The sequence below is a fragment of the Miniopterus schreibersii genome, assembly GCF_964146895.1.
Source record: "Miniopterus schreibersii genome assembly, chromosome: 13".
Classification (NCBI taxonomy): Eukaryota; Metazoa; Chordata; class Mammalia; order Chiroptera; family Miniopteridae; genus Miniopterus; species Miniopterus schreibersii.
In genome coordinates this window covers 31,371,925-31,397,337 of record NC_138113.1, presented here as the reverse complement: position 1 = coordinate 31,397,337, position 25,413 = coordinate 31,371,925, and the positions used below count along the sequence as shown (strand labels likewise).

Below are 25,413 nucleotides of genomic sequence, written 5' to 3'. Positions count from 1 at the left end.
ACAGCATGATTACTTGATGATGCAAAGACAAGCTCACAGTATACCTTTAAATTGTAATATTTTAAATATGGAATTTTAAAGTCAGGAGAAAATGTAGCAGCCTTTAAGTAATTTACCTATGGTCACAGACCCATTTATTTCTTCCCTAAAAGTATGTGTGACATTACTGGTAGACACCCTTGGATTCTATGTGAAGCAGACCAAGAGAGCTGGTTTCACAAGAATAGTTTTATTAGATAAATATTTTGTGATTTGGGACGGAAGGTGCCTTCTACACATAAGATGTTCTACCTATCATATTGCTGTCGTATCATTTATAAAGCAAGGATTCTTCGTATTACGTTTATGTACTAGTAGATTTGGGCAGTTCTATGGTTTTCTTTGGTACATGATTTATTGTGTTAACTAATCCTTTAAAAAAAATCCATAATAAGTAGACAAATTGACATTTGTCCAGCCAGACAGTACTGCATGAAATCCGTGTTCGTCTGCGGAAAGTGAAAGCTGTGTGAGAAATGCAATCACCATTGGCCAGTTTTGAATAGCTAAGCCTGTTCTTTGCCAACATTTCTAATCTCTAATTAGGATTGTAGGCAATACTTTTTACCCCCTCTCTCTCTCTACTCCCATCCCTCTCTCTCTCTCTCAATGGCATCTGTGGGTCTTTTTTGATAACGAATACACCAAGGGGACTCAGAGTTAAGTCCTAGCCTCAGAACTAGAAACATTTCCATCAAAGATGGTTTGTTAATAATAAAGTAAGGAAGAAAAAAAGCTATTTGCTTCTTTTGTAGCTCTGACCCTCCCTTGGTCCTGCCAGGCCTGTCTGAGCATCAGCAGAGTTCAGTGGTAATTAAAGCAACAGTGTTGTGAAAAAAGTGTGAATTACTTTTACAGGCAGACTTGGATGCTGCTAGCGACTGACACAGCACAGCGGGGGGCTCTGCTGGATATTAAAGAGTGATGGTCGTCCCTGTGTTGTAAGGTGGCTTTTCAGCACAATACAAAATTATGACTTTTCACAAGTTGATATCTCTGGAACCATTCGAGTTATCAGCTTAAAATTTAGATTTTTTTTTCTTCCTTTGGCAAGGTTATGGGACAAAACTATGTCACATTTCATGAGAGGTGGTATGGCCATTGTAATGATGAAGAGCTAAAGTCTATTTTCTTTCTTTTCTTCCTTTGGATTTTTAACTCTATTATGGAATTATATCAGCCTTGAAGATCACTGAAAAGAGAGAGGAAAAAGCTATAAAGGATCATACGTCCAACCTTTGCTTGGCAAGTTATTTCAATGTCAACTACCTCGGCTCTCTGTTTCTGTCATTTTTAAAAAAGAAAGCAGCACAGCCCAGCACTCTGTTGACAATGCCAAGGAATGCCAACTCTGCACTCTCAACTTGGATATAAATACCCACATGGATGGTGAGCTCCCTCCACCAGACCCGGCCAGGGAAGGCTCTGATCTCCCTCTTTATCGCGGCAAATCTTGTTAAGCCGACTCCCACACAGGTATGATATAATGTGGATTCTGCTCCTTAGCAGTTAGGAGGAAAAAATGTCTAGCCAAATCCAATAAACCACTTTCTGCAGATGTGAAGCAGGAGAATAAACTAGCTCCACGGGCTGTGAATCACTTTTCACTGTATAAACTAACAGGCACCGGCGCTACTCCTGACCCAGGCGCCTCGAGCACGCGTGGACTTCTGTGTAACGGCACCGCCGCGGGGCCGGGCAGCTTGTCTTGGCGTCACGCGGGATAAAAGGCCGCCGAGAGGCGGTGGGGACTATGTGGCTAATGGGAGCCTGGGTTCACGATGTATTTCTGATGTAAATGAGAAAAAACATACTGGGCAGTATGCGTATGTTCTTCATTGGTTATCACCTTCTTCCTTAAGTGAAGTTGATAAGGGAGGTTCCTGCTCTTGCTGTATTTTCAGTCACCCTGCCCCATCCGAGGCAGTGGGTCACTTTGGGTGTCAATGACACAGCAGAGCAGGAAACAGTATATTCGGGTGGATAACAGAACAGATATTGGAGCCCCAATGTCCTCACTTACAGACGGTGCGACCCCAATTTCCTTATGTGTAAAAAGGGTGTAATCACCATTCCCACCTTACTTTAAAAATTAAGTAGATTAAGATATAAAAATTGTTTAGCAAAATGTCATAGGCCTGGCCTATGGAAAGCAATTGATAAAAGCCGTTACTGTCGTCACCATCATCATCATCAACAGCAAACTCGGTGCTGACCCGAGGAATGCAGGTGAATCTGGGAATTCCCTCTGCTTTTAGATATACTGGTCCTGTCAGATTTGCCGAGCAGTGGGGGTAATGTTTTGAAAGTCGTGCAAGGTTACAGAATGATATTTAGGGCTGACGCTGTGGCATGCCAGACAATGGACTGCTCACACAGACAACAATGATGTAAACAGAATAACTGGGGTGCTCCAAACGACCTTCTTTCACCCCACTAGTGCAAAGTTTAATTAGTATGTAAATAGCATACTCATTTACAATTGACATAATGCCACTGCTTTTCATGCCAAGCTGTCAAGGCCCATGAAACTGCAAAATTCCTGACACTAAACATTTGTTGTAAACTGATCTTTCCAAAAGTAACGTAACTGAAGGATTGAAAAGGTGGGAAAGGTAATAATTACTTTTTTGAAAAAAGCCACTTCTCCTTTCTTTCTTTCAGAGAAAAGGGTCCAAACTGCTTTTGGGGAGAGATACACCCCATTATATTGGACTGCCGGTAAATTCTGTAAAAGAGAAAAAAATACATATGAACCACCAACCCCAGAGTGATGAAAAGCAAAACGGGTGAGGAAAAAAATACCCTCAATTGACACAGCTATTTTCATCACATCAAATCAGCCATCTGTTCTTGACATAGTTTATTATCATTAGGAAGATTTTCTCAATTCAGACATGGTGATGAGGAAAGATGAAGAATTAACCAGATAAATAGCCAATTTGGAAAATTCAGGCTGAGACCCTTTTCCTCAATTTCCATCCCATCTTTTCTCCCTGCTCCATCATCACACTCCGATTATTCCAAGAAAAGCTTCAATGACATGATTAGACATGTTTATGGTATTGTTGGTTTTCTCCCATCTGTACAGGAATAACAAACTAACCACCCTAGGTATCACACGACACAGAGGTGATCGACATTGCACAAAAAATAATAATAATTTTCCATTGTTAAAAATCACTGTGTAAACTTAGAATGGCAGGTGGCTACAGTTAAGGGTGAAGGAATTTAAATACTTTGAATTGCAGTATAAAAATGCTGATGTTTTCCTCCCGGAATTTATTCATTAGAAATCCATCAATTTACCTTGGGATAAGAGTGTTTAGAGAAGAACACTTTCTATGAAATAATCACAGAGAAATTCCGACAGCTCTGTGTGGGGTAATCTGTAAGTATAAGTAAATGTGGGAAACTAATAATACAAAGAAAATACTTAAGTCGTCTATTTAATATTGACTTCATAAAGTGAAGTTAGAAATTCACAAAAGTTAAGCTCATAAATTTAGGGAAAAATAGCCCAGAATGCTTGACAAATATCAACACAATTACTTTAAAAAAATTAGTCAAGCTGCTTATTTTATCTACAGAATGTCAAAAAAACAAGTGTGACTGATTCTCCTTCAAATAGTTCACAAAATCATGATGTTAGATTTTTAACTATCTAATACACACATTTTGGATTATAATTAATATCATATCTCTTTGACTGACATTTAAAAAATATTAAGGACAGTAACTATTGAAATTAAACCATGCAAATGCCTTCACAAAGTTACTTCCATCCTGACACCCGGGTTATTCTGTGTGAATACATCCTTTCTTCCATAACATTCCCATGATCTTATTTTTATCTTGTACACCTCAATATCTGACTCGTTACTCATTGCCCCAAAAAATTACAACTCTTCACTCTCCATAATCTACCAGTCATCGCCGTTGCTAGACTTTGTTGACACATTCTTTTCTCGATTTCGTCTATGCCATGCAATCTTGTTCGTGCTCGTAACATTTAGATTGCTCTTGGTTTTCTTTGTTCCTCAAAGTTAAATGTAGACAATCATCAATTAAAGAAATGACCGCTAAGAACCTACTGTGAGCCAGGTGCCCCGTCAAGTGCTGAAGATACAGTAGTGGGCCAACCAGACACCACCCTTGCCCTTATGGAACTTAGGTTTCTAGACCAGAGGTCAGCAAACTTAAAGCCCTTGGGCCAAATGTAGCCAGCCACCTGTTTTTTTTGTAATAATTTTTATTGAAACACAGCCAGGAAAATTCATTTACATATTATCTATGGCTGCTTTTGCTCTACAATGGATTAGTTAAGTAGTTGCCACAGAGGCCTTTGGCCCACAAAGCTTAAAATATTTACTCTCTGGCCCTTTAGAGAAAATGTTGGCTGACCCTGGTAGACTCCAGATCCATCTTCAACTGTTCCAGCTCTGTATTTTTCTCTCTTAGAGAGAGCAGTTTTGCTCTCTTGTAACTTTAATTACTTCTACAGAAATGACTCTATAACCTCTCTCTATAGTCATGCCCTCTCTTTTGAACGTCAGTCACCTATTTCTAAACACCTGCTTAGCATCCCCACCCACTACCCAGCAAATAAACCACCATTATTTCAAGAGAGCTAAGACTGAGTTCATCTTTTCCCTAAGCCAGCTGTTTACTACCATCAACCTTCCAATCACTAAGACTTGAAAATGTGGAATTTCGCACTTGCTCCAACAACCAAGTAGCAAAAAATAATAAAAAACAAATTTACGTATTCTTTATACTTATCAATGAATTGCTTCCATTGTCACCACCTAGGCCTAGACCCCAAAACCTCATACTTAGAATAAGGTAATCATTGAGCAATCTGTCAGTCAGTTTCCTTAATGCATCATTTTTTCATACATCATCACAGTCCTCCATAGCTCTGCCCTACTAAAAGCAGTGATTGTCAACTTGTGGCTGAGACTCTCCTCAGATGCTGCAAAGTGACTTCAAGGGGCTCACATATCCCACTGAACACACTAAGAATTGTCAATGCTGAGTCTCCCAAGTAGAGGAACCACTATCTTTATTTTTCAAATGTGCATAGATGTTCTTCTAATAACCAAAACACAAATTTGCTCATTAAAATTACAATTTCATCTTAACTTTCTCATTTTCTCAAGCCATTGATTCTAAAAGTACCATTACTTTTTCCCTGTATTTTATAACAAAAAGGTCCTCACTGGCCACATGCCTACTCTATCCTCAGGGAAGGTCTATTATGGATTCACAATGGAACTATGGGATCCTAAGACCTCAGCTTTTGGAGGGGAAAATGAAACTGTAAAAATGTGTAAATGCATTTCTCTCCTTTCTTTGCCTTCTTTTTCTCCTTGGATGAAAACTGGACTTGGAGGACTTTGTTGGGGTATAGAAGGGCCTTGGGAAAAGAGAAGGCTGCTCACGCCTAACTCAGTTTTAGACTTAAAAGGAAAGGAATGCAAGGGCCCTGGATATTTCTACACTGTCTCCGCTGAGCAGAGAGGGTGAGCAGATCAAGATTCTGGACAGAAGCTTTCATAAATGTTGTGCATTTGGCAGCTTTGTCTTCTCCATCCTATTTCCTAGAAACCTAAAAAAGATGGTAGAAAAGTGAACATGAATAGAAATGCAAAACAGGGGCAGGGGCCCACTACAAACAAGTTCCACATTCTTCGCCTTGCACTCCCATCAGCTGCTTTCAGTTCAGCCCTTGTGCCCAGTTCCAGCTTAGTCTCCCTCCATCTCCCCATGGACCATCTGCTAAGGGGTGGTGGTTCTCCTCCCTGCCTGCATATTCCATCACTGTATCTCTGCATGCAGAGCAGTGCCGTCAACCAGCAAGCCAAGAGAAGCACAGGATTATTTGTGTTGCCAATATCCACTGGCAGCAGAGTCACGCTAAAGCTCTACTTTTTGTTCATGTGTTGATTAGTTTGTCATGGTGAACACCCAGGCTGATTTGTGGAAACCATACCTCTGAATCATTTTTGATATCATGGAACGGAGAGGGAGGGAAAAAGGTAATGTGGGACAGGATATGGAGACAGAATTTCCATCTATTAGCTGTGAAACTTTGAGTCAGTTAATATCCCAGGAATTCAGTCCCCTCTGGGGTAACTCAGAATCACAGCTGCTACCTCATCTCAGTTACAATGACTAAGGAAGATGATGGATGGAAGGGTCCAGCACGGTACCTGAAACACAGTTGGCACCCAATAGGTGTTCCTACAAGAGGAAAGGGCAGATGAGAATTTGGGACAAAAACAAGGCCCATTATACCTATTCTATCTGATGTAGTGTAGGTGTGAATTATGTTTAGCCTGGGATTATATTTTAAGGATATCAACAGTAAGGCAGGTTGCTCTGACCCAGTCAAAGAGAATTCTCTGATCTGAGAGTGATTAACCAGAAGTGAATTAGCATTTACCGAGCTCCTATGGCACATCAGCCAGGTTAGCAAGCCTTTTATATATGTTTAATTTCACATTCACAACTACTCTATGGTGTAGGTAGTAGTGTTTCTCATGTTTATGACCTTTAAAAAATATGGCTAGACGAGGTTCAGTAAACTGCTTGCATCCACAGTTATTAAACATCAGAGAGAAGACTTGCAACCAGGTCGAGGTGATTCTAGAGCATTTCTACTCTTTCTAAATCATTGAGATATCTCTCCTAAAGACTTCCCATGAAGTCACTCATCAACTTTCGTGAAGACTATTATTGTCTAAAGTCCTCATGCATCACTATCCCTTTCTATATCCCAATAGATTATCTCATTTCATTACTAGAGAAGGCAACAAATGTTTACAAAACTCAAGTCTATATCTTTGAAATTATAAGTTTTGAAATGTCTGAAAAAACCAGGAATACCCCGAGAATAAGTGTAATGACTCCCCGTAGAGACTCTTTAGTAGTCACCTAAGTACCTAGAATTAGTACAAGTCAGCTCACGATGGGAGCCAGGGCTGCTTCTGGCTGGCTCGGTGCCTTTGGTCTTGGTGGCTTTGGTTCTTGGAGTCGGTCTGAAAGGTAACTTTGATTTCTGGAAAGCTGAATTTCCTCTCCTCACTTGCTGCAGCAGGGAGTTGGTAGAACCTGTTTACAGCAAGACCTGGCAGGGTGCAGCCTTCAAAAACTGGCTCATCTATAAGGAAATAGTAAGTAAAAAATACGGATAAAATGATGACATTCTTTAAGAAACAGCTTTAGGTCCTTGAAAATTATTATTTCTGTTTGCCTGCAACTGTAAAAATGAGTTTCAGGTAACAGCTTTTCTTTTATATGGTACATGATAAATGACCATTTAAAACATTGACTCATCCACCAACCGAGGTATAAAAAAACATAAAAACTTACTGTGCTGAAAGGGAACTTGAAGACTGAAGTCACCTGATTCTTCAACCTGGTGATTACACCATGGGGATATTCATTTGTCTTTACTTCAACTCTGGAATTGTGTAAAATATATTTTCCCAGCCAAGAAAATCAAGCCCTTTAGCTCCTACACATTATATATTTTCCTTAACCCTGTATATGTGTTTTTCATCCAAGTTAGTATATCCTCTTGGACTTTGAAAACTGTGATGTTAAGTCAAACTACCCATTAAAGCACCCGAGAGAAGTGGGAATACCTTTCTTTGCATACTTATTTGCCAAAAGAACATAAGAAATTTTACTCCCTTGTAAGGGTTAGGTCTGTCATAGCCTGGGCTGGGAGGTCACAGTCAATGCAGAGATCAATTCAGAAGAACCAAAGCAAAGAAAAAAGAGACACAAGTTCAACAGGGGAAAATATTTCTGTAAGCACTTATTACTATTTTTAACTCTTTTCAAAAATAAATATGATCACAGAAATAAATATCCCGTGTGCAATGTGCACTTAACCTCAACACTAGCAATATAATGTCTTACAATTAAAATGTTTAAAACAGAGAAGAGGAAAGAGTGGAAATGGGAGGAGAGAATGTAAATTTTTCTGGCATCAAGGGAGAGGGAAATCTGACTTTGAAAATTTCAACAAGTATTTATCTGGCAGATTACACAATTCATAAAATTCGACCAATTCAGCGTCTTCCTTTCTTAGGTTTAGGTGCAAGTGCTATGGGATTAATATTTTGGCTTTAGATAAGTGTTACTCTCCCCCTGCCCCAGCCAGAACAGGGTAAACTCTTTGTCAAATCTCTTCTTTTCCCCCATTAGTATATGGATTTTAAATGGATTTCCAAAACATGAAATAAGTGCTATTGGGGAATTAATGCTAACATTCACTTTTACTCTGTTGATTCCATTTCTTAAATAAGAATGGAAATATATACTTCTACCTGGGTATTAAAATATGGTGGAACTAACCCCCCAATCCCATCCTCAAAGATTAACTACTTATTTTCCCTTTTAGGTGCATCCTTAACTTTAATTAAACAACATTTTTATAAATCTATTTGCATATAAACAAATGACCACATTTGCTGTAACAAATGACCACAAACTTAAATGCTTAAAGCAACACTTTGTTATCTGTAGAAGTCTCTAGGGGCTAAAATCAAGGTGTCAGCCTTTTTCCTGGAGGCTCCGGAGAAGGGTGTTTCCCGCCTTCCTTGGCTTGCAGCCCCCTCGCTCCACCTTTGAAGCCCAAAGCACTAGCCGAGACCTTCTCAGGCTGTATCACTCTGACCTTCCGCTTTCTCCCATTTTCAGTGACCTTTGTAACTATAAACAATTGAGCTCGACCAGATTGTTCAGGATACTCCCTTTAATTTAAGGTCAGCTCATTAGCAGCAACCTTAATTCCTTCCACAACCTTCATTCCCTCTTTGCAATGCATAGTAACACATGTACAGGCTCTGGGGATATGGTCATGGACATCTTTGAGGGACCATTATTCTGTTTAATATATATATCAATATATATATCATACATATATCACACATACAATAGAAATGCTAAACTCTAAATACTTTTTATGTTGTTACTTTTAAAAAATATGTGCTTCTAAATTTAAAAAAATAATAAAATGTTATAAAAATATTAGATGCTTGTAGCTGTGTTTTAGAACAAGAAGCTTCACATTTAGAAAGGTTTGAATTTCTTTTAGAAATATGCAAACTTCACCTTCTCTTTTTGTCTGTACTTGGTGTGTTTTTTTTGGTCCTCTTTGTTGCATCCTCAGGGTATCTAACACTTAAATTCAGTCCCCCAAATTCAATTTCCACAATTGGTTATCAGGCTTATATGTAAATACAGCCAACAGTCACTCTCAATCATTTCCCCATTGAGTTCTTTCTTTTCATTCTTTTTTCTGTTGCCTTGGATTAACCTTCCTATATTTCTTTATTTCAAGATGGGGTCACGGGTGTTGTACTTCCCGAGTCCTTGTGAGCTTAGAAATATCTGGTTTTGGTCCTTCTACCTGGATGGTGAGCACCTTGGGTCACACTTTCCTAACAGTAGGACTTTGTAGACATTATTCTAGAGTCTCCTAGAAATGAGCGTTGCTTGGAGAAGTCTGAGGTTAGCATGATTTTTCTATGTGATAGTTTGTTTGCTTTTCTGTCTAGATGACAGAAATCTTTTAAAATATATATTTAAAATTACTTAAAGTTTAATATTTTAATGTGGCTAAATTTTTATCATTTTTCCCCCTAGAACATGATATCTTTGTATACACTTAATCAATTTTCCCCTTAATTTCAGGGAAAGTTTCTACTTTTACATTGTGGAACTCTATTCTAGGATGCTTATTATAGATTACATAAAATCATCTTTACTTTCACTGTTTTATAGCACCTTATTTATAATTCCTTTTATTTCTTTGCCTTTTCCTTCTGCACCTATTGTGAAAATCTTAAGACTTCTCTATTTCAGGAACTATAGCATGACTGTGTTTACAAGTCTGGGGATGGGTTTCTAGAAACGGGGAGGCTAAACTGAGGTGACCAACATAAGGGGGCGATGGCATAGTGCCTTAGAAGCTGTGCTCCCATGTCAACATTGACAATCAGAACTATGCTTAGTTCTTTATAGCTTATAGAGCAAAACATCTCGCTTATCATTCACACAGTTTTAAGTAGACAGGGAAATACTATTCCAACTTTTCAGGTTTGTAATCAGCTGAATCACTCTCCTATAATTAGAATACTAATGTCAATATAAACAGCATTATGGTTTAGCTCACTCAGTCTTTTCTCCCTCACCCACCTCCACTATAAAGTATCGTTTTCCCAGCAATCCTTGCTGAGGTGGCCATGTAACATATTTCAGACTGATCAAGAAACTCTGTTGCAGGCATGGATTTGGGGAAAGCTTTTCTGATAAAGCAATGGGTGTGCTGATATTTCGGTCTCCTCCATTCTTACCCTAGCATAAAACCAGTGCCAAGAGATGTGGGCCAGGAACAATTCAGTTGATATTAGCCCTAACATGGTTGTGTCATGGAATCAATGACATCAGCTGCCTGCCTATCTCTAAACCCCTTATTCCTCGAGAAAAATAAGTCTTTCTTTCTCTAACCAGTATTGATAGTATTTTATATTACTTGTGGCCAAAGCATTCCTAATACTATCAACTAATAATAATGGAAATGCAAGGAGATGATTTAAGGTCAATATTATGTATAATTTTATCTTAAATTTAAATAACAAAAAAAATATTTATCAAAGAACTTATATGCATATAAGCATAGCCCATGGACAAAGATAGTGTGGAGAAGGCATGGGGAGGGGGAGGGGACAGGGTGGAGGGGGCCAATGGAGAGAAAAAGGGAGACATCTGCAATACTTTTAACAACAAAGATTAAACCTATTAAATATAATAAATGACAAAGAAATAGTTTAAATGTTTTAACTACTATTTTTATCCTGAAAATTAAGATTAAGTTACCTCCCATAAGGAACTGGGACCTCACCTGGGAAGAAAAAGTTTTAGTTTTTAACTCATGGGCAAGTATTCAACATAAATAGTTCCAAGAAGAAAAATTAATATATACCAGTTGAAAGTAAAATATTAGTTTAATTCATTGTGTTTCCTAGTAAACCAGAAGGATAAGAATGACTGAAAATTCTTTGTGTACAAATCTAAATATTTTTCCTGATTTGCAAGGCTGTGCTAGACACTGAATGATTATTTTCATTTACATAGTATGAGCAATTCACTTTCTCATACATTTTCAAAGTCTACCTACACAAGAGATAAGAATTATGTTGTTTTATATTAAAATTGATACAATTTCATGAATCATTTTCATTGACTGATGATTTATAAACTATTCCCCTTCTGGAAAACCTCATTATTTTTGAAGCCCTGACTACTTTCCAAAAATAAAAAAATCCTAACTTATTAAGTATCCTACCATGTTGTGCCAATTTACAAGTTATGGGTGATATGGGCAAATCTTTTAATTGGTTTTGAATTGTGCAGTTTGCCTCAGAACTACATAAACATTAAATAAGTCAGAGACTAAATGAAACCTTATAACGCAGCATACCAAAGTTGTTTAGGCAAGATTTTTTCTTCTTCTGGATAATCAGATAATTATACATAACTAGTCATCATTACTTCAAACAAATTATGTTCTGTTGAAGCATGAAAGAAGTTTCCTGGCACTATTTTGAGTTCAACTAATCTGATTGACACAATAGGTGTCTGTCGGCAAAACCTGTTTATTGGTGTTGTGATTTAGTTTATACACCATGTGTAGTTGCTGCTCTGTAGTAAGCCCTTCTTAATTATATCAGTTTTCAAATAAATATTTGTATCTTTTATTTTGAAAAATCACAGGTTCAGTAAACTTGGCAAATGAGTGCATATTTTGAATACAGAATGCTTTGTCTTATATTCAGTGCAGATTATCTGTAATAATACACTGCTTCGTGAGACAGCACTAGTGAAGAAAAGAGGGCCAGCAGTTGTTTGCTGTGCATTTAAGTACTTAAACAGAGGAGTCACTCTGCTTTCAGGCATTCTTGCCTGACTAACTGGCTGGAGCCAAATGGTTTGGAGTGAGTGCTGTGTCATGCCAATCTAGAGCATTAGTGTGGTTTGCGTGGCGGAAGAGTTTGTGTTGGGAGGAGGAGGGATTCTTTGGCTCTGTCTACAAAGATTAAGTGAAATGGAAAACTGAGGCATTTATCCAACTAATTCTGGCTAAAAGAAAAAAAGAAGTGCGGTCAATTATTCAAATAGTTATAGATGGTAATGGAGTTCAATGGGTAAGTACTGCACTGTCTTCCCATTTTCTACAACTGGGATTGTTTCTATGTTTCTGTAGAATGAGCAGCACACCAGGAATACCCTCATAGAGCATCACCTAGGGGGCTGTCAAAGATAAAGGGACAGCAGGCCTTTGATCTCTCGTTGCTTAAAGGATTTAGCACATCTAGGAAGGATAATGATAACCTACTTCCACATTATAGAGTGTACACCTAAGAGATCAGCCTCCTTTGGACACTTTTTAAGAATGATACTCTGGATTTATAAGCTAATTATTGTGACTTTGGATATGCTAAGTTAGTAGACAGTGGCATTTTGGGGGCATTTTTTATTATAATAAAATCAGATACACACTAGTCAAATCTCAGGACAATAGATTATGCTCACCTTTATTTGAGTGTTAGATAGTTCTTACTTCCAGAATTATATTGCAATAATTATATGTATGCTTCCAAAAGTTAAAATTATGCCATCAGGAAAAAACAGGGTAGTTAAAATATAACAAATTAAAGAAAATATCATAAAGGAATTACAGGCTAATGTTAATCACTCAGCAAATATTTATTGGACAAATCTGGGTCAAAATTTTTCTTTTATATTATCTTCTAATTTTTATAAAGCACACTTATTGGATAACTGTTTTACTGCCAGGATCAGTTATTAAAATCTGTCCTTTCCCTGCTAATTTCAATGCCATTTCTGTTATAAATGAACTTTGCTTGCAAATATGGGCCTTATTTATGTGGGTTTCTTATATGTGTAAGTTTTTCTTCTGGTCCATTAATCTATTTGCCTACCCCTGTGGCAATATTACCTTCTTTAATTTATATAGCTTTATAATAATTTTTGATACCTGAAAAGGAAAGCCCCCTCACTTTGTTTTTCTTCTTCAGTAGTATCTATCATTTTAGAATTAGTTTACAGGTTAAAAATATTGTAGAAATGTTCTTTTATTTTATATTTTTATTAACTATAGTTGGTATACAACATTATATTAGTTACATTAGTTTCAGGTGTACAATATAGCGATTCAACATTATTTTTATACCTTACAGTGTAAGATGTATCTTAAGTCATATTCTTTATGACAAATTGTTTTTCTGTGCTCCAAGTCGAGGTAATTTTGTATAAAGCTGTTGTTCTAGAACATTCTGTTAGCTCATCATTGACTATATTGTGAAGCTAATGACGCTGAAGTTTCAGGATCCCTGACTTATACATGCCTCTTCCAAAGAACCTTTTCCTCTCACTTTAAAAAACACACACCTTAATTAAATTAAATTAAATTAAATTAAGTTCCTCAATGAAATAAAACTCACTTTTTTACTTATCTTTTATTTATCATTTTATATATTTTTCAAAAGTGGGTCTCTCAAACTGTATGAATTTCAGGGCCCACAAAACCTGAATCTACCCATTTTATCACTTTATTGAATAAAGAATACATATTTCCTCATCTCTTTGACTTATCATGTCCCTCAACTTTCATTAAAGAAAGAAACAAACAAAAAAATGCAACTTTTGATTCAGTTGTCCTTGTAGAGAAACACATTTCAAAACGGCTCTGACTTGTTAAACCCACAGGACAATGTTATTGTTATACAAGACTTTATGATTCCTCACCCTCTAAACTTCAAACTTTCTCTATTTAGCCCTTGTCCTTAGAAGAAATAAGTGATCACTATAATGACTGTCATGTTACAAGGTGTGATAGCACCAGTGAGAAAAAAAAAGTAATGTTTTAATTCATTTTCCCAGTTTTGAGTGAACAGTCCTACCACCATCACATAGTACCTTATACTTTCAAAAACATTTATGTATAGTTGAATTTAGAAAGAGAAGATTTATTCAATTGCTTCATGTCATTTGAAAACTATGAAAACACAAGTAATTGTTAACTTCCAAATAGTCTATGTATTCTGTATTGTTTTTACATTAAAATTATAGTTACATATATACATATTGACTATGGCTGGCCATTTCTAGGAATTGGGGTATTTCTGTCAAAGAAAAGCAGCCTATTTTAAGATTTTATTTTACATATTTTATTTTTATTTTGAGGGGAATCCAAATATCTACACCATGAACTTAAATTCCCATAGCTGCCAGAACTGACAGAGAATTAGCAAGGCAGAGCCAAGTTCACGCAAGACTGTCTAAGGAGCTCTTATAGCTAAAGACAAACCAAAATATTGACTAGTTCTTCTCAAAACAGCATGTATAAGTTGTGGCTGAAATAAGCCTGATGTAAGAAAGAATACAGATGGCAGTATAATCATAGGCTGGGTCTACACGGTGCCAAACCACCCATTCAGAAGTGAAAAACTCAGTCGATCAGTTGGTGGTTTTTGTCTACATGCCACCAAGCAACAGGCTTGACGGATTTCTTCACAAAACTGACTGAGCTTTTGACTAGACTTGAGCAGATGTTTTATCACTATGTAGATTCAGTCTAAGTTGTCAAATCTATAACTTAAATAATTCCCTCTATGAATGATGAATGTATTTCCTACATCAAAACAACCTGAAAGTGTTATACAAAGACCATTTGTGGTTTTCCATTCATCTTAGGGCCTAGTTTAATGTGTGTGCTTGGCACAGATTAAAGTAAGAATGACAGGAAACAGGGTCTCTCTACTTACATTCCTATCTTTAATATTTCATCAATTCACTTGATGGCTTTGCAACTCAAATATCCACTGAAAAGTAACTAAAATTTATTTTACTTTCTTTTCTTCTTTACTCACCAATTTCTCTGGTACATGCAACCCGTGTGTGATGAATGTACCAAATCGCTACCAAAACTTACAGTGCCTGCTTTTGACATGTCTTCTATTTCTTCAAAAAGGGTCTCTTTCACTAAAAGGCAGATCACAAAATCTGCCAAATATTTCATGATTAAAAATAAAAGCAATCCAAAATGACACTTTAAAAATAAGTTCTCTATGAGCAGAGATCTCATTTCTTTGGTCTCTGTTGTGCCCCGGCACCTATGACAACTGGGGCTGCAATAAATATTCATTAAACAGATCACTAGAAGTATTGTAGTATATACCGTTTTTGTAGCCATTGACCACCTGTAGCCTGGTAAGAAGGTATTGGTGGAATAAGGACTTCAACTCACTCCCCTCCTGTCCTACGAATGTACTTCCCATACTTCCGTTGCCTAAAGCCAACTGGAAACTAGAAGTCAAGGGAATCTGTTAAGAACAGAGATGGGTGGAGAAAGGTTGGGAGTGGGTCTAGAGTGAGGCAAATATAATATCCACTTTCACCTACTGCTGTCCTCTGTGCAGTCACTGGGGATAAAAAGCTTGGCGTACATTATAGTACTTCTCATAATTTTCACAAATACAAGCGTAAAAATTACATATTTATGTGTACATACACATGTGTGTATATGTATGTAGTCAGTAAGTGATTGATAGATAGATGACAGATAGATAGATGATAGATAGATAGATAGATGATAGATAGATGATAGATAGATAGATGATGATAGATAGATAGATGATAGATAGATAGATAGATAGATAGATAGATAGATAGATAGAGATAGAGATAGATAGATGATGATAGATAGATGATAGATAGATAGATAGATAGATAGATAGATAGATAGATAGATAGACAGATAGATAGATGATAGATAGATGATAGATGATAGATAGATAGATAGATAGATAGATAGATAGATAGATAGATAGATAGATGATAGATAGATAGATAGATGATAGATAGATAGATAGATAGATGATAGAGCTATATAGATAGATATAGATAGATAGATGATAGATAGATAGATAGATAGATAGATAGATAGATAGATAGATGATAGATGATAGATAGATAGATAGATAGATAGATAGATAGATAGATAGATAGATAGATAGATATAGATAGATAGATATAGATAGATGATAGATAGATAGATGATAGATAGATAGATGATAGATAGATAGATAGATAGATAGATAGATAGATAGATAGATAGATAGATAGATAGATAGATATAGACAGATGATAGATAGGTGAAAATGTTCAAAACCTGGGGTTAGGATAGCTGATTTCCTACATCTCTTGAAGATGTTGTGCCAAGTAGTCTTTAAATTTCTTTCCAGCTGCATTATTCATCAACATGGACTAATGTGAATGCCTTGGAAGACCATTTACTGTTAAAAAAACTACAACTTCTTAATTAAAAATGTAAAACATATTTTTGGAGAAGCTAGAAAATACAGAAAACTGTAAATGAGAAGCACACATCTCATAAATGATGCTTCTGGGAATTATATTTTTCTCAGCCTCACAGGCAGTTGTCAGGAAAGAGGATGGTTTTCTGGGTCCATCTCTAATCAGTTCCGTTCTTTCCGATTTCTGTACATCTTCCTTCCATGATTTTTTATACGCCGTCAGTTGTCTTTTTTTCATGCACAAAAGACAGGCAGAAAAATAAATGAGGGAAAAGCAAAGGACGCCACTCTGGGAAAGCATGTCTAGAAATGGGTACTGCATCAGCGCCAATATCTTCCGAAGAACAGAGCGCTTGCCGCCAGGTTCCCTGTGACGTGCTCGAGGGTATAATCTCTCCGTGCCCAATGCACGGGTCCTTTGCAATGTTAACAGTGGGCTGATGGGGAAACTGTACTTTTATCTTCATAAATGTCTATATTTTATTATGTTTTCAGCTAAGCACTGGATGGAGAATGACTTAGCCCAAAGATCTCTTTCCTGCGTGTGGGGATTTTTTTTACCTTCTCCTTAAAACCAGAAAGGGAAACTTTCTAAACTTACTCAAAGGATGTGGGAACTATTTCTTCAAAGCTCTGAATATCCTGAGACTGATTTTTTTTAAAAAATAAAACCCATCCAAATGGGAGAATGAAAAGGATTGGAAAAAATCATAAAGTATTTATTTTCAAGTTGGCTAAAAAATTCTGTTTGGTTACACAGAAGCAAGCATCCCATCGTCATTCCCCACCACCCAAACCCAGCCCCGACTACTAAAGAAGATAGGCCCAAACACTTTTTCTATATGATGTAGGTCCTTCTTTGATATATTATGTTAATGATATACACAGGTCAGGGCTATAAATATAGAGCAAACTCTCACGACTACCATGAAATCTGAACCTCATGCTAAAACAAAGTATCGTAGGTCTAGAGGAAGAAAACATTAGATTCCATTACAACTCTCTTATTGATCTAGTTATTCAAACTTACCTCATTGAAAAAAGAAAATTTAAAGCCGTGATGTTGCCATATACGATCTTTGCTCAATGAGAAAGGAACTAAATAGAGCTGCTTTAATATCAAATGGGGGCAATTCTTGCTTTTACTTTTCCCAGGAATTTTATTCCCCAGAGTAAAGTGTTAGTAGATGTGGAATGTCTCTATTGATTAAGTCAGTGTGCTCTGACTCACAGAAGGCAAAAGAAGTGCCAGTGCTTTCACGACACAAGGACACATTATTGAGACTGCTGTCTACGGCTTTCTCACAACTGTTAGGCAACTTTTACAGAAAAAACGAAAAGCCTTTACGCCCGACGTGAAACCAATGATAACAGTAAGAGAGCTGTAATTGACATGAACTCTTCTTCCTCTTAAAGTGTGACTAGATCTTATTTAGTAATCTTTTACCATTTGAGAAACTGGGTGAAGATTTTGTTTCCACAAAAGAATGAGCTGAGGTACAACGTGATTTTAAGTTGGGACAAGGAAATCTCTTGAGTTCTATCTTGAATATTTTGGCCAAGTTGATACACAAAAACTAACGGGAAGTGGAAGTAATTACCCTTAAAAGTCAAGAAAATAAAAAGTAAAATGTTTTCACATCCATTATAGGATGCTGTCATAACCCATTGACGGTTTGTTTTATTTTCTTGGTTACAGTGACTTTGCATTCTTTGGAGTCCTTTAACTAATTGCCTTGATTTAGCACTTTACAGGCCTAAACAGATAATTAGTTAATAAGCTTATATTAAGCATCTATTCTGTATCATATTTGAAATTTTATGAGTGAAGAGTCTATTTAACTTCAAGATGTGCCAAGGTGCCAAACAACTAGATTTTAATAGAAAGAGAGTACGTATCTATAAAAGATTTAATAGTCATGGCCCTTACCCAGTGTTTTTTTGGTGTGTTTTTTTTAAGTTAAAAATAAAACTCTTATCTCATGGCACAATCATCTTTGTTCCTAACTCAAAATGCATTGAAGAGAGTGGGGTGTTTGGGTCAGGTTTTCGTTCACTTAAAACCTTTGCGGATCATTTTAAAACTCTGGGCATGCTCCTTGGTAGCTGCTCAGTGGTTCTGTGCCTACAGACTGGACTCCTTGCTGAACACCTGGGTACAGTCTCCTCATTGGGTAGCCAGGACCTGGCACAGGGAGTCACACGAAACTTCCTCATCTTCTGAGACCTTGGGGGTCCTCATTGGCTTCTTCCAAATTCTTATTTTGTCCTTAGCATTGGAGAGGAGTGAGCATCATAGGAAGAAACCCAGAAGATACAGGTTTTGCCTGGGTGAGGAGAGGTGCATGCTCGGCCCAGGATATTATTTTCTCCATGTAAAAGAAATGCTGCGTGACAAATAATGAAAGAATACCAACCTCTGGTCCCTACTAATAGAGATAGTGTCACATGAACAGAGGTAGCCTTTAAACCTCAGAGTTTCTCCAATACTAGCCCATATTTTTCTCAATTTTCACTACTTTGGATACCATCTCTACTGAAGTATAATAAGAGGGGAATTCAAAGGGACTACCAGTTTAAAAGAAAAAAAAAGTAAAAAAAAAAAGGCCTAGAGAGGGGGCACCGCTCGGCATCAGGTCACCGAGTGTATTCATTATTTGTTCCCATTACCATGTTATGTCTTAATTACTCTGGTTTGGCTTCCCACCCGGGGTCACTATGTCACAGATGGTTTTCTGCCCATCCCTAATTAATAAAGCCTCATTTAGTATCCAAGTTTATTGTAATAAAACCTCTGTTGAGGGATAGTGCAGAAATAAAGAGACATAAAACAAACCAGAAATTATCAGAGTTGCTCTAGCAGTAACCTTGCACCAGGGAGGCCCTTGGTTCAGGCCGTCTCTGGGTTACGTTTAACCCGGAAGGATGTCTGTTTGATTTCACTTGGAATTTCTGGCATAACTGGTCAGTGGTCAGGTTCCTCCCAGAGGAAGAAAAGTGACAGAGGTTCCTAAACACTCTCCATCATTTCAGACTTTTAAAAATGGTTATTTATTCATGCTTCTAGCATTTAAATTACTATTATTTCACAACACAAAAGGAAAAACTTAATGCTTTCAAATGACAATGCAAAAAAGCAACAGGCATTCATCAAATGGCATTATTTTGTTTCTGTGGCACTGTTTCTTTTGGTATTTGGACACACCCAATAAAGACAAATTATGCGACAGCCTTTTCTAACTTGTTAAATATGATTCCAGCCAATAAACTTTTATAAATTAAAAAAGCCCCACTGCAAACATCTCAGCACTAATATGTATAAGTATCTATCTCTGTCTCTGTCTCTCTGTCTCTCTGTCTGTCTCTCTCTCTCTCACACACACACCCCCACACACACCCCGATTCTATTTATTAAAATCCACACAGCTTCTGAACAGATAGTTCATCTGCGTTTTATCAGGTGTCTCTATAATTAAAGCTTATTGTAAAGTGAGATATTATTGGTATACTTTATTACTTGTCTAGGAGAGGCTGAACAAAGTAAGAGGCATAAATGAATTCAGTTTTACAGTAGTTTGTTTAAAACAAATGTCACTACTTACACGCACATACCTAATTATCAGTTCTTACGCATTCTGCCAAATATCAAACCTATAGTTCATAAGCCACACACAAGACAGGCAGTAAATATATTCCCCTTAATTTAAAATTTTATTGCAAAATACCCTCTGCACTACGTTAACCTACACTAAATCACTCTGCACCCTCAGCTTTAGTGGTGTTTACCTACTTCTGATTCAAAAAGGAAAAACAGTACTAATTCCTATTTCTAGAGATCTACTGTAATAAAAGTTTAAAAAAAGAAAAGAAAATGACTGTATGTAAGGAAAGGGTTCAAAACAACGGCACAGAGGGTTGACTGCAACCACAACAAGGAGGACCAGATTGAGCCAAGGCACTTTGTTTTTCGGTGTGGTTCCCAAAGGTTCTGTGTCACAAACAGCAGGGTTGCTGTGCACATTCCTGTATACTTTAGAGGCTCCCACAGCAGCCACACAAAAATTAACATAAAGATGAAGGCTCTCGCAGATGAACTGGGCAGTTGGTTTGAATGCATTTAGGCTATTGAGGCTCTATGTACAAATTTTCTATTCAAGCACATGTCCGTGAAGGCCAGCCCATCCTTCTCACAATGGGGAAATTCTCTCCAGGGAGCAGACTCCTATGAGGAGAGGCCACTGGTGGGGCCTCCTCCCAGCTACAGGCAACTGTCTTGCCATCAACCTGAAGGAACAACTTCTCAGAGCCTCAGCCCCAACAGAGGCCCCGTCCCACTGAACCCACGATTCCTCACAGGTGCTTTATTGTCTTCCAGCAGATACCGTTTATTAGCATGGCAGACAATGGGACGTGGCGAAGATGGACGGGGCGGTCATGTTCCATTTGCCAGCGTGAATTATCTCCGGATCCTGTCCTCTGGTCCTGGTGGGCTCTGAGTGCCCCATTTTGAAAAAGAGTCTGAAGCCATTAGAACAAAAAGCACTGGAAGGGCTTGGGCTGTTAAAGGCTACATCTGGACTCAGCAACATGCATACTAATAACATCATTACGGCCGAGTGGTTTGGAGAGCGTGTTTACTTTGTTGTGGTTGCTGTCACCTTCTAGAGCTGAATTGTTAATATGTGGTTTTAAATTCAAATAGCACACAGGGCTAATTTTCTTGTATTTGCCCAAAAAATTAGGTTACATAGTTCACCTAATTCTCCCTCCACTTTTTCATGTGTGGGTGGTACTCCTTGTAGAGAGTACTTCTTTTCCATGACATTGAACTTGAACCTGACTGACCTTTCTATAATGAGTGAATTGAAAACATCTCCCTTTGGAATGTGGCTTGTAGATACTGGCTACGCCAGTTTTTCTGCATTTGATGAATTAAAGGGGCAGAGTCCTTTTCACAGACCTAGACCAGAGGAGTTATTAACAGAAAACAAAAAGAGAAAAGAAAACAAAAGAGACAGCGGGGAAGGAAAGAAGGAAGGAGCTTTTAAAAGCCTTTGCAGAGGTACTGTTCCTAACCAGAAATCTTCTATTAATTTTAACAAAAGATGATTAGGTGAAGGTTTCAGTTGTTTTGGGTGTGTTTGTTATTTTCTTTTCTATTTCATTTAAATATTTAAGGAAGTCCCTGCCCCTTTAAAGTGCTATGTATTTTAACAAATGCTTAAATGCCAGATTCAGATACTTATATCTCTCAACTCAACTCAGATATTCTGTCCTTTCTACTCATTGTTCTCAAATCAGCCCTCTCCCAGGCCCCCCCATCACAGTTAAATGGAGAGACACTTGAGAACAGACCTACTGAATAATCAGTTCATAGATTTCTTCTCTTATGTGTTCATAGCCCATGGATTCATGCTTCTTCATTTTTTTAAGGGGGGAAAGTACAGAATTGATGGAAGACAGCTGAAAACAGTCAGCAGCGGAAAGTCCAGCACTACCAGCATCTGATCTTAATCATAATATATCCTCTGTCTGGTTTGTCAAAATCTATCACTCAAGAACACCTTCAATGGACAGTAATTTGAGGTGTGGCTTATTAGATCACACGATCTTATGAATAATAAAAAGTTATGGAAAATTGCATCCAGGCCTGCTATCCAATTTTCAGTGGTGTCACCCACTTTATAGTAAGGCAGCATGTTTATGCATGATTTCTGTTTCATATGTATTGACTAGATCATTTTCTCTGTTGTCCTGAGAATTGATGACACACACTGTATTAAGAATGATGACCTCCACAAGGGGTATAACACTTCCTCTAGATTACACTATTGTCAAAACATATTGAAATTTTCTTTACACATGTTACTGCTGTATTTTTCTGCCTGAAAGACCCTGTTAAAGTGAAATCTTGTATTTTTTTTTTTTTTTTTTGCTAAATAAGATCCAAGAGGGACAGGTGTCGAATTTTCCTTCCCTCCTAATACTTTTGTGGAATGACCAATGAAAAATAATAACATCATCCTTCAAAACAATCCCTGTCAGGACGATGTCAACCCTTCAGGGCAATTTTGATAACCTTTTTGGAGGAATTTGCAAGATATAACTTCCTTTTGCGTGCTTAAAGGTATTACTGTGTAGGAGCCAAGGAACTCCATTATGTATGGATTCTAATATTTGGATGGATAATAGGCAGCTGACGGAAATTCAAATAGCAAAAAGCTTCAGTGAAGATTGTTTTCTCTCCCGGTTTCCCTGACAGCTCTCACTGAGGGCGCTGTGAGGCGTCCTCGCGGCCCCCGCCCCCACAGGCACGGCTCCTTTTTAGGAATCTACACGGAGCTCCGCTTGCCGTGATGTAACACCACTGCCGATTCGCGGGCATGTGAAAATAGTGTGCAATATTGCTTTCTCCTTGCACCCGATCAACGCGGGACCCAGCCTCTGTGAGAACATGACTCTTTGTGGTCAATGACACCACACAACACAGGTTGGAATGTCTTTGGGGGGGGGGGATTGTGGGTTCAAAGCAAATTAGGTGATTGATCCCCCCCAAAAATTTCCAATTATTTTTTAAAACATCCAAAGACCAGTAATCAAAAATGGCTACAATATGAAACAGGTCAATTTTGAAATCAAGCTGTGAATAAACATCAGGTGAAACCTTTTGTGTTTAAGTGCATTTCCATTTCCTCCCTGATCTTGATGCATTAATTGTCCCAAGATGGTGTATGATGCAACATAAAGGGGGAAAACTGATCGGAAATCAACATCGAAAGTGCTATATGTGTTGTACAGGGGGAAAAAAAGTAGCCATATCAAAGATGAAATGTCACAAGGCATTAAAAATAGAAAACAGAGATGTGTGAGAGGGAATTTTACGTTTTAATTTAATTTACGTGACTTTTGTATTGGAGCCTATTGAGCTGACAGGAAATGAAGATAGTGCCTATCTGGCTTGAGATATGTGAGGCTTGTAGTTGAAATTAATTATATGTTCTTTACATTTTCCATTTCCCTTTTAAAGTTGGACAGGTGGGAATGCTTTAGCTCTTAAGTTACAGAGTCGGGTTCAAGCTCTGTAAATCCTTTACAGTCAACCCTCGGGCTTCCAGAGAGCCCCTCCGACTCCACCAGCCCGCTCTGGCCTGAAACATTCCTTCCGACCTCATCCTGCTTAAAATCAACCGGGCCTCTCCCCAGGTCACCCTGGCTGGCTGCCCATCCACACATTTATGTCTGCCTTTTGAGTGTTTTCAGAAGCCCATTAAATTGTGCCTTGGCAGGCCAGACACCTTCACCTTGCCCTGAGACCCAAAGAGAGTGGGTTATCGAATTCCCTCATCAGACAGTCAAAGCCTGCATTCTTGAGCCCTGCAAAGAAGCTATGCAATTGCACAAAGTAAGATGTTAGGACTTGTAAACATGCCATACAATATTATAACATGCCTGTGGGGCACAAGGAAGTACAAAGGTTGGGCGGGCCTGGGGATACAAAGGCTGCCCTTTCCATGGAGCTGTCTTAAAGGCACATTATTTTTTGGAGACAGCACAATATTGTATTAACTTCCATTAAGGGGCTGACTCCCATTCTTAAACCAGCAGGCCCCACAATGTTCTTTCAGATGGCTGAAGTTTCAATGGTTAGAAAGTCAAAAGGGATACACAAACCTTCATCTCCTGCTGGGTAAAGATGGAAGGCCTTGCTCCTACCCACAGAAAGGCTCCTGTGCTCTCACTCCCACCCTCATTCTAAGACTCTGACACCCTGAATGCATCCAAAGCCGAAATAATTTGAGTAAAGAAGCAAACATTCTGTCTTGGCCTAGCCTCCAAATCTTTAGGCAACTTGAAATAGACCTGGCTGGCCCCTTTTTCTACCAAAAATTCACCCTTAAATTTTGCTTTTACAACAATTGGATAGTCCTGTGATTTTGGACAATTATTTCTAACCCTGGTCTATTGTTTAAGGTGGAATTCAAGTAATGGGTTGAGTAATAAGCTCCACTTGCAGCAACCTTACTTCTTGTCTTAGATGAGATAGAAATTGCTGAATTGAAGGAGGTAAAAGCAATAGCGGCCAAGATTTTACCACACAAAACTAAATTCCTTCCTTCTTTTTTCCCTCCCTTCCTCTCTGTTCAATAATCACAGTACCATTTACCTGCTATGAGAAACCTGATGGAATTTACTCTACCACATGGTCAGGACCAGAAGTAGAGCTGCACAGCAGAAAGGGGGCAGCGGGCGGAGGGGGGGCTGATGTTTCATAACACACCAAACGGTCAGGACTGCTCTGGACAGAGGGTAATGCAAACTAGCTTTGCTGGAAATGAGCTGCAAAATACCTTCATTTTCTACTACAGTGGAACCCTGATAAAATCACAACTGTTAAGGTCATACAGTATATCAGGTGGAATCACAGTCTTTAGAACTCCATTATTAATGCAGACAACCTCACAATCAAAGAGGATGAGAGCACAGTTTCCAGATGCCAATGATTTGATCCTATCTTATTTGGCTGTTTACATTTCAATAATGTGACTGTATAAATTTAAATAATATGAACCACCAACAGATGGATCCCAGTGAAAAACTGTGCCTTCTCTGAGACCCTGAATGGACACTATATGGTGCTTTACAATTTATCTGAGCAGAGCTCATATTTAAAAAAAAAAAAAAAAAAAATGGGGTGGGGAATAAAAAGAGAGAGGCTCATTTTTTTCCTGCCATTATGGAAATAAAAGGACGACCGCTTTCGTTGGTGGCTGTCTGTGCCAAGGAAACATGCAGTCCTCTAACCTCCGATACAATGTACCCATAAGGTACCAAGCATCAAAGCATATTAAAAGATATTAACTGCATATTTGCTTATGAACAAGATAAAAAGCTGTAGGGCCTCCAGGTTCTCAAGCTGTGAGTGGAACAGCTTTGCAATTTGCCTGCAAAACTGCAT

General features: G+C 37.9%; 1 long non-coding RNA gene across 6 annotated transcripts in view; it reads right to left on the bottom strand.

Moving 5' to 3' along the window:
- Positions 1–25,413, bottom strand: part of LOC308566451 — a 527,240-nt gene that overhangs the window by 33,377 nt on the left and 468,450 nt on the right. The gene's annotated exons all lie outside the window — the stretch shown is intronic.